Source organism: Antechinus flavipes, chromosome 3, assembly GCF_016432865.1.
Source record: "Antechinus flavipes isolate AdamAnt ecotype Samford, QLD, Australia chromosome 3, AdamAnt_v2, whole genome shotgun sequence".
NCBI classification, from domain to species: Eukaryota; Metazoa; Chordata; class Mammalia; order Dasyuromorphia; family Dasyuridae; genus Antechinus; species Antechinus flavipes.
Window position 1 is genome coordinate 36,965,938 of NC_067400.1, and position 14,142 is coordinate 36,980,079.

The window sequence follows — 14,142 nt, forward strand, 5'->3', positions numbered from 1 at the left end:
TGAGATTATTTGGTCTACATACATATATCACCCCTTCATCATGTTATATATGAGGAACCTGAAGCCAGAATGACAGTATCTTGCCCAAAGTCCCACAGTTAAAGAGTCAGAGGCAAGGTTTGAATTCAGGATCTCTGATTCTAGAATCAGTATTTCTTCTACCTTACACTGCTTCTCATCTTAGATTTAGAGTTGTAAGGCACCATTTAGTTCAAACTTCTTATTTTACAGAGCAGGAAACGATGCCTTTCAAAAAAAAAATACCAAGCTATAGTGAAGTGATTGCTCCAAGCTCACTGGCTGGGATAAAACTAGAAGAGAGCAGTAAATTATCTCCCCCCCACCCCCTCCCCAACACAGGATGGAAAAGATGTGTAAACGTTAATTTAGTGGTCCTCCTAACTCTAGGCAGGACATCTTAGACCAAACTGTTATTGTTGTTGTTTTTAATCTAAGGCACACAGCAGGTTCTGATTATTATAGATGGTAAGTCTGAGTCATAGAACTTACCCAGAGTTTAGTCAATCGGCAAGTATTTACTAAGTTATCTACTACTGTTGCCAGGCTCTGTGCTAAGCCCAGTGCACACAAACAAAACTGCTAGCATATAGTATTTTCATGTTTGCAAAGCTCTTTTACAAAATGATATTTCATGCTATCCTATTAACAACCCTGAGAAATAGGTGCTATTATTATCCACATTTCACCATTAAGGAAACTGACTAAAAGAGAGATTGAGTGACTTGCCTAGCTATATATGGCTAGTAAGTATCTGAAGCAGGATTTAAATTTGGTTATCCCAATTACCAAGTCCAGGAAGCTATCCATTGTGCTACATTCGAAAATGAGATTCACCTAGATGAAATCAACTCCACTACCTTTTACAAAGACAACCCCAAAACTGTAAGAGAACCCAGCCACATATATCACCACCTATACCCTCTGTATCTTCCTCTTGCACAAATCTCACTCTTCCAAATCCACCCCTGATATTTGGACTGAGTTGGTGGGTTATTGATCTACTTGTAACCTCCTGATCAGGTCTTTGTTGAGGGTCACATTCTTTCCCCGACAATGAGCTAAAAGTGGCTAAAGGCCAAGTTTGATATAAACTATTTCCCTTAGCACAAAGCTGTGCAGCTGGAGATCAAAATCTATCGAGTTTTAGTGAAGGGAAAGGAAGAGAGAGAGAGAGAGAAAGAGAGAGAGAGGGAGGGGGGGGAGACAGACATACACTAAAAGGACTCGGAAAGAAAGAGACCCACAGAGAGAATGTGAAAGAGAGAAAAGAGAGGGAGGGAAAATGAAAGACAAAGAGATACTCAAAGAGAATGTGAGAAAGACAGTGAGCGAAACAAAGAGTCAAAGAAAGATAGAGACCCAGAGAAAGAGAGGCAAAGACAGAAACAGAAGAGAAAGACAAACATGGAGACACAGAGACAGAAGAGAGAAACAGACAAAAAGGAGACAGCTAGAAAAGCTGAGAGACAACGAGCATGTGATAGAGACAGAAAAGGGGACTGAGAGATGAACGGAGAACAGATAAACAACAGAAACACACGGAGACAGACAGAAACAGAGAGACAAGAGAGAGAATGGAGATAGAGACCCAGAGACATAGAGGCAGTCGCAGGGAGATAGAGACTGGGAGATAGAGAAACATGGAGAGACAGAGAGAGGAGATACAGAGACGAAATTGAGACAGAGACAGAGAAAGAGAAAGGAGATAAAGACAGAGACCGAGGCAGAGTGAGATAGCTAGAGAAGTCGAGAGACAACGGAAATGGGAGAGACAGTAAGGGCCAGGGTTAGGGCTGGTTAGAGTCAAGAGGTGAAGGCTGGAGGGAAAAGCTGAAAGACACACACAAAGACGCAGAGGAAGATAGAGAGACAGTCAGAGATAGAGAGGGAGACAAAAAGAGAGAGAGAGAGACAGAGAGGAAAGAGGAGAAGGAAAAGGAGAGGAGGTAGAAGCGCGCACGCAGGCGCAGTGAGACGCCGCGCAGCTCCCTCCTCTCCTTTCGGGCTCCCTCCTCGCGCCCCTTCTTCTCCCTCCCCCTTCTGTCGTAGCCTCCCCCCTCCGCGCCGGGCTCCTCGGCTTCACTTCCGCCCCGCTGGGCCTGTGCTTCCGGGGCATGGCTGGCTCAGCCCCTGGGAGGCTGCTGGCTCGCTCGCTCTTCCCCTCCCGGAGCCCGCGGGGGGCGGGGGCGAGGAGCTCGTTGTTTGTTTACATGATGTGAGCGGAAAAAGAGACCAATAAAGTTTATTCTGGAGACAAAAGGGAAAAAAAAAGCGGGGTGGGGGGGGGAGCCGGAGGCCGAGGGAGAAGCCGGGGCGGGGGCGCCGCGAGAGAGACGCGGGCGCGAGGGAGAGGCGCGCCCGGAGCGGAGCGGAGCGGGGAGCCGAGCGGGCCGGGCCGGGGCCGGGGCGCGGGGCAGCCAGCGGGCCTCGGAAGCCGGGCCCGATGCGGGCGGGCGGGCGGAGCCGCCGAGCCTGGAGCAGCCCGAGCCCGAGCGGAGCGTGAGTAATGAGGGCTGCGGGACGGGACGGGACGGGCTGGGCTGGGGCCGGAGTCCGGCGACCCTGAAGGGGAGAGCGGCGGGTGACAGGGCCCGGGCTGGGGGGCAGTGTGCCCCCCTCTCCCCTCTCTTGGTTTCCCTTACCCCTTCCCTGTGAACCCCCCCGCTCCTTGTTTTTGTCTCTCCCTCCTCCGTGACCCTAGCTCCTTGTTTTCGTCTCCCCTTCCCTCTCCTTCCTCCCCTCCTCCCTTCCCTTTCCCTTGTTTTTCCCTCGCTTCTCCTCTTCCTCCCAGCACTCCCTGCTGTGCGCGCCCCTCGCACCCACCCCCCGGGCCTGGCTGCGGGGCTGAGATGCTCCCCGCGCCCCGGTGCTGTGTCATGTTCTAGGGGTGGGGGGCGCGCTCAGAGGGGGCAGCCCAGTTGCCCCGCAGGCTGGCAGGAGCCAAACTCCGGTGTGCCCCCCTCCGGGGCTTCTTCTCTTTAACTGGAGCACGAAACCATCTCTGCTGGCGAAACTCAGGGCAACATTGTCTCGGTCGGCGTGTTTGGATACTTGTTATCGTGCCTGTGTCACAGTGTAGCTCCCGAGTGACCGAGCCTTAGGAAGGTTAAGTGCTGCCCGGCACTGGCCTGGGGGAAGGCGAAGCGTTCGGTCCTTGGGATCGGAGCCCAGCCGAGGGATTGTTTTAGGATGACACTGGTCCTTAAGGAGGGAGCTAGCGACTCGGGCTTGTGGGCTCGGGAACCCCATTCTGTTCTCGTTGGTTTTAAGAATTTGGAACTGTTTGTGTAGTTCCGGTAAAAAGGGGTGGGGTGGGCGCGGTGGATGATTGAGAAGATGCTGTTTAAAGTTCCCTGATTTTTTTTTTTTTTTAAAATAAACTACAGTGATTAATTCTCTCAGCTGAAGCTTCCTCATTCCAGCAATGTTTTTTTGTATATGCAGGAAATCAGGATGAGGGATGATGGTCGGGATACTATAGGTTCTATGAAGAAACAAATTATTATCGATTCAGTGTAACTCATGCCAGTTGCTACATTTGAAGCAGCTAGAAATGATAGTAGACCACTTTTATTGCTCGGAAAGTGCCATAAGGCATTTTATTAATTTGTTAGTTTCCGTGTCAAGGATGGTAAAGGTTTAAAGAAATACAGATAATTACTACCTTAAATAAGAAAAACCAAAAGCTGTTATATATTTGTTAGAGTGACTACGGACCCAACTAGGAATTCAGTTGAATCAGCAAGCCTTTAAGAGAGTACTATGTGCAAGACAGAGTGCTTTTAGAAACTAAGACATATATAGTTCATATTTTATATTGGAATTTTGGAAGTTTCTGTTAAGCTGGAACATTTTGTGGTAGAGTTTAGATTGGTAATATTCTTTGTGTGTAGTTTATATACATGTATGTATTTATGTGTATACACACATAGACAGCATGTGTGTAGGCAGTATACATTAATCAATCACCAAATATTCATTAAGCATTTACTAGACACCAAGGAGAGTCTTGGAGCCGCTAGAGTTCAAATGGATCAATTGCTGGATCTAGAATCGGAAAGACTCAACTTCCTGAATTCATATCTGACCTCAAGACACTTATTAGATGTGTGACTCTAGGCAAGTCATTTAATCCTGTTTGCCTCAGTTTCCTCATCTGTAAAATAAGTTGGAGAAGAAAATAGCAAACTATTCCATTATCTTTACCAAGAAAATCTCAAATGAGATATTAATACTTGGGAAAACAAAGTAAAAAAGCAAAGCCAGTCCCTGCTTTCAAGGAGCTTACATTCTAATGGGGCGATAACAGTTACATAAAGAAGGGCATATGGAATATATACATGGAAGGTTGGGGGTGGGGGAGTACTAATATCTGAAGGGGCCAAGAAGGCCTGTAAAATTTGAGCTTTGATCATGAAGAATCATGTAAATCAAGAAGTACTTATTAAGTGTCTCTGATGTGCCATGCATTGTGCTAGTCCCGGGAATCAAAAAAGAAAAGACAGGCCACTCCCCTAAAAGGAGTTCATATTCTGCTAACATGTTCATAAGTAAATAAATACTGGAGATATACAAGGCTTAGTGTATAGGAAGCTGACCTCAGGGCCAGCAAGACTTGGTTGCAAGGCCCACTTTTGACCCATATTCATGGTGTGACCCTGGACAAGTCGTTTTATTTCTCAATATTCCAGGCAATTCTCTAAGAATATAAATTGTAGAAAAGTTGCCAACATGCATTGGAAGCAGATATTTCTTCATATGAGAGTTTCATATAGCAATTAAATTATGCCTAGTCCCTGTTTTTATTTAAAAATTCACAGTCATTAGGGGAAGGAGAATTACTAATAACTAGGACAGGGATTCTTAACTGGTTTTGTGTGTTATAAACCACTCCCTTTGTCAGTGTGACAAAGCTCTGGGATTCCTTCTCAGGATACTGTTTTTAAATGCATAGGAATATAAATGAAAGCAATTGTATTGGAATACAATTATCCAAATAAAGACAAGCTTATAATCCCCTGCTTAAGAGCCTCTAAAGTTGGAGAATCCGGAGAGGTCTCTTGAATGGAGCTAAAGGTTCCAAGAGGTAGAGATGAGGGAGAACCTTGGCAGAGGTGTAGAGGTAGGAAATGGAATGTTGTGGAAAGATAACAAATAGCCCAACCTATTGGTGCCTTCACTGAGGGGAGGGGGTAAGAGGGCTGATGTGAATAGAGAAAAGGGGATAGAGGTTAGAAGTGGAAAATGGGTAAGACTTCGCAAATGATTGGCTATGTAGAGTGAGAGAGATTGAGGAGTCAAGGCTGACTCCATGAAGACACAACTGAAATAGGAAAATTGGGGATGAGGATAGCATGCTCCCTTTTGAACATGTTGAGTCTGAGATGCCTATAAGACACCAGAAGTCTTATATGAAAGTTTTTTTTTTAATTTTTATTATAGCTTTTTATTTACAAAGCCATATGCATGGGTAATTTTTCAACACTGATCCTTCCAAAACCTTCTGTTCCAAATTTTCCCCTCCTTTCCCCCACCTCCTTCCCCTAGGTGGCAGGTTTTTTAAATCTAGGTTTTATTTCATCACATTGCTGTAGAGAATTATAATAACAAAATCACAACCAAGATATTAGAAATGAGTCTTGAAATACATTTTAAAAATATAGAGCTAGATATATCTTAGAGATCATTTAGTCAACTTCCTTTTCTTTCTTTTTTTTCTTGAGGGTTGGAGAGGAGATACAATGTGTTCTAGATGTGAGATTTCATCTTAACATGTATTCTGTAGCTTTAGTCAGAGCCATCCAGGTTCAGCAATAGTTAGGTAAATTGCCTACAGTCACATAACCAATTTGTATAATGCTTCAGCATGTATCTTCCTGACTCTAGAAACCTAGAAAACTTTGCTCTTTATCAGTAATCAACAAGCATTTTATAAAGCATCTTTTATGTCATAGTCATTGTGCTAAGTTTAAATACTAAGGCATACTAAGGCAAAAATGAAAATGTTCCTGTCCTCAAGGAACTTACAAAGAGACGATACCTACATATATAAGTAAATATAGAGTACATAAGATTAACGTAGTTAATTTGGAGAAGATGCCACTAGAAGCTGGGGGTGGAGGGGAGACAGTTTGATGTAGACGATGGCACTTGAGCTTAGTCTGTCCTATTTTAAAGAGTAAAAATGAGAATAGAAGGATATTCCAGGCCTAGAGGACAGACAGTGCAAAGGTGTGGAAATGGAGATATGCTACATCATATGTACAAGACAACAATTGACCAATCTGACCAAACTTCAGAGAGTATAGAGGCAAGTTAAACATAACAAGGGCTCCCGAAATAGACCAATTGATTTGCTTGACCCTTTAGGTAAAACCTGTAAAACAAACAGTGGGGACAGAATAATTAGATAAAATTCTCCCTGTTGCCAATAAATGTCCTCAGTCCTCTAAGTCCTCCAAACTTAGAAGGTAATACTTACAGAATATAATAAAACCCAGGTATCCTAAAGACTTTTGTCCTTTATGACATTGATTAATTCTGATTAGCATCCCTTTAACAATTTTTGGTTAATTATAACTGATGTTTATATGGTATTTTGTTTTTGTAAAGCACATTATAAATACTTTCTGGTATGATTTTCTCAACAACCCTTTGAGGCAGCAGGTATTACTATCTCTAGCTTAAAGACAGGAACCTGATACTTAGAGAGGTCATGACTTGCCAGGGTCATATAGGTGAGTGTCTGAGGCAAGATTTAAGGAGATTCCTATCTTGAAGAGTATATGTACTCATCTACTTTTTTTTTTTTCCCAAAGGGGACCAGTTTCACTGGGGATTGTTAATTTTGAAATCATTTACTCCTCATTTTCCAGAGAGGTTAACTGATTTATTCAGGCTCATTCAACATATGCATGGCAGAGGGAGAATATTGAGGCCGATCTTATTTTGTATGCTCTAGAGTAATAACTCAAGGATCTTTCCTCTATTGTGACTGTAAATAAATTCCTATGCCTGGGATAATTTGGATTATTATGCTAAAGGAATCATCAGAAGGCCACTAGGTGGCACCATGGTGCAGAGTTCCCTGCCTGGAGTCAGACTCATCTTCCTAAGTTCAAATCTGGCCTCAGATACTTACTGCTATGTGACCCTGGATAAGTCACTTAACCCTTAACTTAACTGTTAACCCAAACTTAACTGTTTGCCTCAGTATCCTCATTTGTAAAATAGGCTGGAGAAGAAAATGGCAAACTAATCCAGAATCTCTGCCAAGAAAACTCCAAATGGGGCTAGCTCACTAAGAGTCAGATATAACTGAAAACTAAGCAAAAAATATATCCTCTTGAGGAAATATATCCTCCCAGAGGAGCTCATTCTTGCAGGAACAGCTGCCTCTGTCCCCTCTTTTGCTCTCCCAGCAAGACATACAAACCCCATGATTCAAGAGCCTTTTCATTTTCAACTTATTGTACTAACTTTCTCACTGTTCTCTTTGCCTTTGAATGGGAATGTGGGAGAGAAATCTGACCATCATCTAAATCAGACCTTTTATTTTTGAGATAAGGTCACTGAGACCAGAAAAGTAGACTTGGCAAAGACCATTTCCTTTTATATTTCTGTTGAGAAATTGTTCATAAATGTCTTTTGCATTACAGATTGGAATTACTGGCATGATTTATTCATTTCACAAAAGAGTCACTCTGGTCATTACTGCTCATGTAACCAAAGTTAAAAGTTAAAATTTCAATTTCCTTCTACTTATATTAAGTGCTTACTATGTATTAAGTGCTGGGTTAAGTGCTAATGATAAAAGTGACAAGTTCTCTGCCTTCAAGAGGCTAGGTATACCTAGAAGTACATATAGACTATGCCTATAGTTTGTGGAGAGGGTCAGAAGGAACCAGAAAGAACAGGAAAGGCTTCCTTCTTTAAAAAGATAGTACTTGAACTTAATGGAAAAGAGGGATTCTAAGAGGCAGAGGTATGGATGGAATACAGGTTGGAGAGACAGCTAGTGCAAAGAAGCGGAGACAGGACAGGAAGTGTCCTCTGTACAGAATGAAGAATGGGTCAAGATGACTGGATCACAGAATGCAAGGAATAAAGTGTAAGGAGACTGTCAATGTGAGAAGAGGCCAGGTTGGGAAGAGATTTCAGTGGCAAAGGAATACATATTAAAGCTTTTCTCTTGGTAATAAGAGCAGGGGCCTAATAAGACTACATGGGCTTTCTAAGAAAGGCAGCACAGTATAGCTTTGGAGGAGAGGAAGCTCCAACAGGAAAATTGGGCCCAAACCTTTCCTTTTACAGTGAGGTGTAGAGAAGTAAAATTATTTGCTGGAGGTCACATGACTAAGAAGTGGTTGAGGCAGGATTTGAACTCATGCCTTCCTGGCACAAATTCCAATGCCCTATCTACTACAACATTCTCCCTTTTCAGATAAGCTATCATTTGGTCCAGGTAAGAGGAGAAGAGGCCTGAGCTAGGATAGGAGCTCGGTGTCATCTCTTTCTCAATAGTGGGGAGATAGAAACAACAAGTTTTGGCAGATGACTTAGTATAGAGAGTAAATATCAGTAAAAAGCTGAGGATGACATCAAATTGTGAACCTGGGTAACTGAAAAGAAGGTGGTGCCTTCAATACCTCAACAAGGAAAGTTTAGAAGAGGGATAGATTTTTGGGGAAGAGAAAATAGAGTTCTTTTTAAACATATCTATTTCTCATCTAGTTAGAGATGCATAATGAGCATTAAGTAATACAAGAGCAGAACTCAGGAGAGAGACTAGACCTGGACATATAAATCTGGAGGTTATCTGTATAGTGAAGCCAGTGTTTTCACCAAGAGAAAATCTAGACAAAGAAATTTTAGGGCAGAACTGGAGTACACCTATGGTTAGTAAGCATGATCTGGATGAGAACTGGCAGGAAGTAATGAGATGGTCAGACAAGCAGGAGGAGAACCAGAATAGACCCAAAGGAAAAAGTATGCAAGAAGAGATGGTACTTTGTCAGTGGAATTAAGTGTTGCAGAGAGCTCAAGGAATATAAAGCTGGAGATTATTGGGAATGATGGTAAAAACAGTTTTGTTTGAGTGAGGGGGTTGAAAAATCAAATTTCTGTGGATTAAAAAAAGATTGAAAAGAGAACAAATAAAGGCTAAGAATATAGATAGCTTTTTTCAAGTAGAATTTTAGAATAAGAGAGGAAAATATTGGAGGATAGCTTGGGGGAAGGAATGGTCAAATCAAGTGAAAAATTTTTAAGAAAATAACTTAGGATGTGTATATAGACATATTTGAAAGAACTAGTTCATAGAGATTGGATATAAAAGAGGGAGGGGATGATCCTAGCATTAATCTTCTAGAGAAATGAAAGGAGTTTAGAATGAAGGGTACATGTAGAGTGATTGACCCTGGAAAGGAGAAGGGACATCTCATCAAAGACTGGAGTAAGGGAGAAACTGTTAGGGGGTGCTGTAAAGAGGTGGTAAAATGAGATGAAGAAGAAAGGTGAGAGAATACTTGTTAGATAACCTTAATTTTGTCAGTATAACGTGAAGCAAAACTTCAGTTAATGAGTAGGGATACAGGGCGCAGTTGGAGACTTGAACAGAGATAACAAGTTTAAAACAATTATGTGGAGAGTTAGAAACAACGAGAGTGGGGGGGTGGGGCGGCAAGTGTGCAGCTAGGTGGTGCAGTGGATAGAGCACCAGCCCTGAAGTCAGGAGGACCTGAGTTCAAATTTAAGACTTCCTAGCTGTGTGACCCTGTGCAACTCACTTAACCCCAGTCTCAGCAGAGAAAGAGGTGGGGAGGGAGGGAAACAAATAATTAGGAAGAAATAAAAGGAATGCTGCTGATGCAATTTGATCATATAAATTCATAGTATGCTTAACATGATTTTGTTACTGCCTCCAACTCTGTACAACAACATGTAGATAGTAGCATTGGTTAAGAGTAGAGTAGAGGAGGCAGATGGTTGGAGTTTGGTGATGTCTAAATGGTTATAAGATTAGGGATCAGAGAAATCGAGTAGATGAATGTATAGGTGTAAATTGGCTTACTAAGGAGTGAGTGAAGGTTGGGCATGAAGGTGAATGTAGCCAGAGCCAGGGTGTTAGTCTGGCAAAATACCGGGAGGTGGAAAAATCATAGGTGCTGATGAAGAACAGATTTTGTAAGAGTAAAGCTTTGGGAAGACAAGATGGCTTGTTTTAAGATAGTGAAAAAGTAAAGGAATTTCCCAGTTTGGGGGCATATCAGTGATATGCTTGTTGTAGTTGACAAGACCAAGAATATTCCTATCCCTAAAAATGAGGAGGTCATGGAAGTAAAACAGATTGAAGTACAAATGAGGATATTGGAGGAAAAGGCCATATGCATGCTGCAGTCCTTTGACATGAACACAGATACCAGAATGGATGAGTGCTGTGAGCTAAGTACTGACCTCGTTGAAAAAAGAGTGAAAGTATTTTGAGGAATGTTTGATAATAGGCACCAGAATCTGGATGGAATGATAAATTTAGATTGCATGAACCTTCAAGTAGGTAAAGTTGCTAAAGTAATGGTGGTAGTGGGAGAACAAAGAGAATTCTGACCTCTACCAAGACCAGTGACTTAAGACCAAGAAAAGGTATGACCAGTTTTTCAGTGCTAGAAAAGAAGTGCTAGACATAGGATAAAGTGTATCAGAAGAATCTAAATCTCAATGAATGCCCGAAAAATGGAGATTTTCAAGATGAAAAGAAAATGTCATAATTAGAGTAGAAATTCCAAAAGCACAGTGAAAGGAGCATGGAGATATGGAATTAATCATTGAAGTAGTAATATTGTTCATGGAGGAAAGAGAGTATACAACGGGGATTTCGATGAGAATTCTGAAGTCACAGCTTTGTCATTTGTGAGAGTAACAAAGAATAAGTCTTTGTTAATTATTGGGGAGTGAGTCCAGGCAGAGTCTGCTAATGAAAGTCGGTGAATAAGATATTCTTTCTGTAGTCTTACTTCACAATCTCCCTCATATTGATGACCCTTATAAACTTTTTTATCCCTCTTCAAACCTCCCATGTCTTTTCCTTCCTCATTCTCTCAACTGAGAACCTTACCTCATATTTTATATCATCATAATAATAAAGCCATTCACCAAGAGTTCCCTCTTTTCCTCCTTTCATTTCCTATCTCCTAGAAGCATTCTACCATTTTGTCCTTCTTGAATTTTTTCATATAGCAAGATAGCCCTTATCTTTACCAAGGAGAAAATCTTCAAAATGAATATGTGGCCCCATTCCATGCTGTGTTCTCAATAGATTATTCCCTCTCTTCCTCACTCTTGATTATCTTCATACTCTTCTTATCTATTGACTGCTTTCCTACTGCCTACAAACAAGTCCAAACATTTAAGCATCTCCCATTCTCCAAAAACCCACACTTGATTCATCCCTACTAGTTATTATCTTATAATTCTCCTTTTTGTGACTAAATTCCTTGAGAAGGCCACTAACAATGCCTCCACAGCCTTTCCTCTCATTCAAGTCTATAGTTCAAGGTGACCATTCAATTGAAACTGCTTTCTCTGAAGTTATATCTCTTATTTGACAGACAATGGCTTTTTCTCAACCCTCATCCTTCTTGACTTCTCTTTAGCCTTTAATACTGTCAATCACCCTCTTTTCCTTGATGTCTTCTTTAGAGTTCCATGACTACTGTATCCTTGTTTTCTACTTATTTGATTACTTCTTCAGAGTCTCCTTTGCTGGATGATGATCAAACCCTTGAAAGTCAGATCACATCACCCTCCTTTTCTCCCATGGTTTCAATTATCATCTCTATTCTAATGATTCCTAGATTTACTTTTCACTCCCTTAGCCCCTGGACTCTTGTCTTCAGTTGCCTTTTAGACATCTCAAACTCTGTAGAAATTTTAATCTTAGCTTATCAAAAATTGAACTCATTATCTTTCTCCCCAAAATCTTTTCCCTCTTCTAAACTTCCTTCTCACTGTTAGAGGGAACCACCATCTGTTCTTACAGGCTCACAATGCCGGTATCATCCTGGACTCTCATTCTCACCCTCCATATCTAATCTGTTGGAAATCCTATCAATGTTACCATCCTAGCATCTCTTTTATGTACTCTCTTCTCTCTGACATTGCCACCGTCCTGGTGCAAGCTTTCATTATTTCCTGGACTTTTGCCATAACTTGCTCACTGGTCTCCCTGCCTCAGGTCTCTGCTCACTGAAGACCGTACTCCACTCAAATGTCAAGTTAATCTACCTAAGGCACAGATTTGAACATGTTAACTCCTCTATTCCCACATTCAATAAATTCCGTGCCTCCTTATCACATCTAGGATCAAACAAAACATCGTCTGTTTCCCATTCAAAACCCTTTATAGCCTGGACACCTCCTACTTTTCCAGTTTTATGCTTTACTACCCCCTCACATATTCTGCAGGCTAATGATACTGGTCTCCTTGCAGTAACTCATACTATACTTCATCTCCAAATTTGGGGCATTTGCACTAGCCATTTCCCTTGCCCAGACTTCTTTCCTTCTCTAGTGCCACCTTCTGGCTTTCTTTGCTTCCTTCCAGTCCCACTAAATCCTATCTTTCCTGATGCCCCTTAATTGCCTCTATTGATTTATCTCTGGGTATTCTGTTTATAGCTTGTTTGAACATAGTTGTTTGCATATTGTTTTTCCCATTAGATGGTGAGCTCCTTGAGATTGGAGTTGTTCTTCAGCTTTCTTTTATCTCCAGTGCTTTGCATAGGGGCTGGTACACAGCAAGCACTTAACAAATGCTTATTGATTAATTAAACATAAACCATACTACTGGAGCAAATTTCAGAGCATCAGCTTTATCGTTTTTCTTCCTGGATAGGTTCACAAATGGGTAGAGGATTACATATATGGATGTTTCACTACCCCTCCCCCCCCCCCCCAGCAAAATCAGGTTTATCAATCAGAAGAAGAGAAAAATTCAGAATTGAGCGTTCTTTTTTTTTTTTTTTTACAAGAAACAGATTTAGAGTAGTAAATGGAGAGCTGGCCTTGATGCCAGAAAAATCTGGGTTCTACTTTGTGATCCTGGATAAGTCACTTAATTTCTTACTCCTCAAAGCCATAGAGACAAACATGGCCCTCAACAGAGAAAACAGATTAAAATGTAACTGAGAGATGCTTAACAAGATAAGTAAAAAAACAAAAACAAAAACAAAAAACCCAACCCATAGATAATGTCAATATATAGTTTTCTAATAGGCAGCCCAGAAGTATCCTTATATATATTTAATGGCCCTGTTTCTATTTGAGTTTGACATCACAGATCTAAGCAACTCTCTCAGCCTATATGTTGCAGGAAAAAGTACTAATTTGCATTGGGAGAGGAAGTTTTCTCATAGAAATACCATATACTAATTAAATAACAAGTCTAGCCTTATCCCTTTTCTTAATTTAAAGGCCTTATACATAGTCACCAAAATAAAAATCTTAAAGATCACTAGTTATCCATAGACTAGACCAAAAGACTGATTTAGGGGGAAACTTGAAGGATAACTAGAATTCAAGAAAGATAAATATTCTAAGAACAAATTATCTATGATAGTCAGCCTTGTAACAAGGCTTTATCAGGGGAAAAATGTTGATGTTATTCTACCTCTAGGAACAGTGTGCCATGGTTTTGTATGACAACTGCTTCAGGAAAATTTGATTTTTCATAATATTATTAGCAATAGTTTTAATGAGGAAATTATTACTCTATTGAAATATTTTGAAGGTTATCTGTGTTCTTTGATTAAGGAAGAATACTGTGAGAATCACATCTTGAAGCACACATCCATTTCTGCAAAAATACTATAATAATGACTAGAAAGTTTGTGCTTTCCCTCTGAGGTTACCTCCAGTATACCCACTATGTATGCATCTTGTACAGGCAGAGTTATTTACATATTGTCTCTCCCATGAGATAAGAGGTTCTTGTGGGCAGTGATGGAATTTGCCCTTCTATTCTCAGTTCTTGGCTCAGGGCCTGGCATATAGGAAGTGCTTAATAAATGCTAGTTGATTGATTTTTGTTGATTGACAGAAGAAAGTGAAATGTGAAAGGACACA

General features: G+C 41.1%; 1 protein-coding gene across 3 annotated transcripts in view; it reads left to right on the forward strand.

Annotated features, from left to right (window-relative positions):
* Positions 1-2,427: 2,427 nt before the first annotated feature.
* Positions 2,428-14,142, forward strand: part of PIK3CA (phosphatidylinositol-4,5-bisphosphate 3-kinase catalytic subunit alpha) — an 84,732-nt gene continuing 73,017 nt past the window's right edge. For 2 of the 3 annotated variants that reach the window (XM_051983200.1, XM_051983202.1), the window contains exon 1: positions 2,428-2,520. The gene's annotated coding sequence lies outside the window, so the exon portion shown is untranslated. The remainder of the gene's footprint in view (positions 2,521-14,142) is intronic. The other variant, XM_051983201.1, reaches the window with a different exon arrangement.